This window comes from Cryptomeria japonica, chromosome 4 (genome assembly GCF_030272615.1).
Source record: "Cryptomeria japonica chromosome 4, Sugi_1.0, whole genome shotgun sequence".
NCBI lineage: Eukaryota > Viridiplantae > Streptophyta > Pinopsida > Cupressales > Cupressaceae > Cryptomeria > Cryptomeria japonica.
Genome location: NC_081408.1, coordinates 639,247,171 through 639,252,481, shown reverse-complemented (window position 1 = coordinate 639,252,481; position 5,311 = coordinate 639,247,171).

The following is a 5,311-nucleotide window of genomic DNA, read 5'->3' as shown; positions in this document are numbered from 1 at the left end:
GCATAATAGGTCTGCCTAATATTTTCCTTTTCTTTTGCTTACATCTCCTATATCAAATGTCTACAATGATATCTCTTATATATAAGAGTCATTTTACAATTCGCCAAGTTGGCTTACACATTTTTACAATAATAAACAAAATATAATATAACAAAATCCTGTCGGCCTCTGTGTCGGTATACTTCCTTTCTTCTATGTCGGTGTCAGTGTAGAGTATGATCTTCTGATGCTGGTATAATGCCTTTGCCGGTGCCATAAGATTGCAAGGTTTCCATCAATGACAAAACCTTTAATCACATACAATGTCTCATTGGAGTGTGCATATGCCAACAATCTCCCCCTTTGGCATTGATGGCAACACTCATGAGAAATTTAAAAAATGATCAAAAATGTGAAGTCCAAAAATGTTACCAAAAATATGTGAGCTCCCCCTGAGCATATGATTCCTGTGATTTGAATTTTTTCATACCACTACTCCCCCTTTGGCATCAATGACAAAGGTTGTCAAGATGTTAGTAGAGTTTGTAGTTTCAACCTTGTAACTGGGTGGTTACAATTTGAAAAAGATCTCCCAAAATCAAGTTTATACTGTCCATAAAATTTTTGCTATCCTTTATTGTTGTCTTTGTTCTCTTCACTGTACCGGTGAGATGCTGCAAATGCTCTGCCGATGTTTTCATTCCCTATATTAGTGCCTCGGATACTTCCTTCCGTAGTGATGCTAGATAGTCCAATCTTGGACTTAGTTTTGATCTCAAATGTTTTTCCTTATTCACTATTCTTTCTTTCTCTCTTTCCAATTTGAGTAATTCTTCCTCAAAATTTGTTATCTTCTCCTCAAAAACTGATAGTGTATCAGGTGAGTTGACAAAATTGTCTACGAGTTTATTGATCTCATCCTGTACCTTGCTCATTTTCTTGTCTATATCTACAATCAAAAAGTTTGTTTTATAGGTATCTTTGTATAGATTTTTGTACTCTTTCAACAAATTACATAATTTCAGTAGAAGTGTGTCAAAATCTCTGTTACACTTATTTATTTGCTCATCAAAGAATTTATATTTCCCACCTTCTACTTTATCCTTCAATGACTCTTCTTTTATTTTCTCAATGTCTTCTGAGATATATTTACATAGTGTATCAAGTTGTCCTAAATAATCTTTGTTGTCTATATTACAGTTGGGAGCAATTACCTTCAAAATTGGTATGGTATCATCAATTACTTTGTAAGCTTGTGAGCTACAGTCGGTTATTTTCTTGATAGAATCTAGTAGTACCTCAGTCACATTAGTTGATTTGAAGCTTGATGATGAATCAACAATCTGAGTACTGATGGAAGTAACCAAGCTTGTATTGACCTCAGGTAGGTCTGTTTGTATTTGCATTTCTTTAAGCAATGGTTTTTCTACTTCACTAGTTGTTAGTGGTACTGTTTCCTTATGTACTTGTTCCTATTGCTATTGTTCCTGTTTTGGAGCCTTTTGCTTTGTTTGTTCCTCTATTTGTTGCATTGCCTCAGTCTGAGTTTGAGTCTCTACCTTTTTCTCTTTGTCTTCTGCCAGTTTCTCCTGTGTGTTATCAGTTTCCTCAGCTACTAGAGGCTCACTAGCCATATCAGTCTTATCAGTTGTATCTTTGTCTACCACTATGTTGATCTTTTGAGTATCAACATCCACAATATATTAAACTTCAGGATTAGGATTATCATCCTCTACATCCATACTCTCAGCTACTGGTTGATCTTCAGTAGTTGTTTTTACCGGTGAAGTAATCAAAGGAGGTGGGGTTAAGTTGTCTCTAACCTTGATACTAGGTGGTCCACCAACTTTACCTTTCCCCTTGTCTCTATCTTTCTGATAAACTTTTATGGGTTTGGGGTTCCTGTACTCTTCTTATTTTTCTTTCTCAACTAGGAATATATCCCATCCATTTTTTGTCTCCTCTGTTACCTCATTAACTCTTCCTACCATTAAAGCAATGTGCCAGTGTGCAGTAGAAAATACTGTCCGGTTGGCTTGAGCAATTAGGTCATCAATTTCTTGGGAGGAGTTTATTGGATATACAGAAAGTAGATTTTCAACCTTTATTTTCTTATCTAGTTCTATTACTGCTTGTCTTCTTGCTTCTAGTCTTTTGAATAGTTCATCAGGAATTTCATTTACTACTTCCATCAAAAATTTCTTGTACATATCCATATGTAATATAACACTATTTTCAACTTTCTCTTTTTCATCAACTGTTAAGGTGTCATATATTTTCTCTATGTTCTTGAAGTTACCTTCCTCTATGATTTCATTTAGTAGTATATCAAGAGCAGCCAAGTTTTTGTTTGTCCTCTTCTTCTTCTTGGGTGTCAGTTTCTTCTTTGGTGTGGCCTTTCTTACCGGAGATCTCACTACTTGTTGTTTTTGCCTTGTCCTCCTGGGTGAGGGTGTGGTTGCCAGTGAGGGATCTCTTTTTCTTACATCTCTTTTGAAAGTTGCAGGCATGTCACTCCCTGAAGAAGTACCTACTAGTGATAGGTGAGTTTTAGGTTGTGGAGCTGCTAACTCATCCTCTGTTATACCGGTTTTCTTCAATACATCTTCTTTGATGGCTTTTGCTTGTCTGGAACCTTTCCTTACAACTGCCTCAACCTTTTTCACTCTTTTCTTTGATTGTATTTGGCTTTCAATTCTTTTTGCACTACCAAATACTTCTTCCTTAGGTTCTCTAGGGGCTTCCAGAAGTGCTTTAGCATACGTTTCAACTATGTGATCATCTATTTCATAGCTCATCTCAGTTACCCAAACTGTCCTTGGGATGACTTCTTCCATCCAAATTTCATCTTTCTTGATGACAAAGGATATTTCATCTTTGTATTTGTCTACAATCTTTTGCGATAACCTTATTCTTTTCTTCATTTTGGCCTTTAATTCTTGAAAGAAGTCATGAATATTGTTTTCCTTGTTCTCACCCATGTTATTTAATAGTTATGTTAATTGTTTGCCTACCGGTATATCATATCCATGTTCTTTGTAACCTATACTGGGAACCTATTTTGTTATATGTAGCATCAAACATACTAACAGATTTCCAAACCTAAAAGTTCCTTTCTTGTCCTTCTTGATATTTCCAAGGTTGTCAATTAATTCATCTTTTAACCACTCACATACATCAATTTTTGCATTGTTTGTGACCATATCATAAGCACTCTTAATGCATAAACTTGAAACTAAATTGAGTCTATTTCCATGAGTAGCTTTATATCCTAATATCATGCTGATGAATCTCACATTGATATCTGTTACATCATTAACTCTTAGGGACCTCTTGTCAAATGTTGCACTAGTTAGGTTTGTAACTAGGTCATTGGATACCTTCTCAGTTTTATCTAGTCTTTTTACCGGTGGTCGGTAACCCTATGACAACTTTTACAACTTCCTTGGTGATTTTGTGGACTACATCCAACCAGAAAAACTCACCATGTACCCTACTTAAGACTATCCTAATCACATCCTTGGGAAAATCAGGAATGCAAAGGATCTATGTAAATCCTAGGGTCTCAATGATTTTGTATTCATCTTTTACATTGCCAGTTTTATCACATATCACAATTTTAAACATGGTTTTAATTTCTACATCTCCTAGTTCCTAAATGTTGTAGTGGATGTACATTTTGGGGTCTTCAGCATAAACAACTCCCTTAGGATTTTGAGAAAAAGCACCTAAGGTATCATCTTTCTTTGCTACCTCGGGAACTAACTGAAATATGGGCCTAGGTCTTTTTATCACTTCAACAATAGTAGGGTTTGCTATATATTCAATTGTAAAGGTGGATGGCATGATTAAATACCTTTTACTACCTTAGGATGGATGATTGCTTGGAGTGTTCTTGCTTCTTGCTTGAAATGCCTTAGCTCAGAATCTTCACACTCTTCGTAAATTTGAAATCTCGATGAAATGAAATGGAGCCAAAACCTTAATTTTATAGTGTCTATTCACCATCTACCATATTGATTGCATGTCGGTTAAGTATTCACTTAACATTGTTTGCTGGTAATAAGTAATTTCCAACTTCTTATCTCTAACCAAGGGAATAATAGCACATGTGTCATTAGATTTCCAAACCCTCAAGGAAATTTTCTTCAATTTGATGAAGAATTTCCTGTCAGTGGAGCACTACTCTATCCTTCTGGTGAAGCATCACTCTATTTTGCCAATGAAGCATTGGTTTGTTCTACCGGTGGAGGAGTATTCCCAATAGTTAGATCAGTTTTTCTAATCTATTGTTTTGAGAATTCTTGCTTAACCTCTTCAAATTTTTCTTTACCTTTCAAGCTAGAACTGTTGTTGTCTACCGGTGTTCCTTTACTTCTATAGAATTTAGCAATATGCCCAATCTTGTTACATGCATAACAAGTTACATTATTCTTCTGAATAGCTTTTCCATAACCTATGTTGGTTTGTGTTCTGCATTGATTAGATAAATGTCCAAATCTTCATAACATCTCACATTCATTCTACAGTTTTCAGAATTGTGACCAACTTTGTTGCATTTAGAACATTGACTGGTGGGTGTGTTGATATTTTGATAATTTCTAGATCTACATTCATTTGCTCTATGACCATACTTATTGTAGTTAAAACATTTTCCATTGAATTTATAAGCATTAGGTTGTCTTACCGGTTTGCTGTGATCCTGAGTATTTGCAGTACTGGAGCTTTCACCAACTTCAAAGACAATTCCAGAAGTGTCACCTTTAGGTTTTTGATTCTTCAGAAAGGTGCCAAGTTCCTCTAAGGTTTTCTTGAATTTTTCTTTATGTTGATTTGTAGTTTCTTGTTCTCTTTCTAAGACTTCTTTTTGTCTCATCAATTCATTTGAGTCACTTTGAGTATGCATCAGATCTGTCTTCAACATGTCATTTTCATAGCTAAGTCTTGTGTTCTGATTTGCTACATCACTTAGTCTTCTAGTCAATTCTTCTTCATTCTTCTTCCTATCCTCAATCTCTTTGCAAAATCTCATAGTCATATCCTACATCTCATTCTTTGTTGTCATCATCTCTTGTTTCAACTTGCTTATCATATCATTAAGTGATTCCTTTTCATCATTCTCATTTTGCAATTTTTCACAAAGTTCTCTTATTTCTTGCAACAGTAAAATTTTCTTGAAGTGCCTGAATGATATCCTGAGCTGCCCTTAAATCATCTTCTAGTTTGATATTTTTCAATTTTTTTGCATCATAGTCTGTAAGAGCTCCTTCCAGTTGCTTCATCAGATTTTCCATCTTTACCGGTGTCAAGATCTTCCTCAAGCTATTAGGCT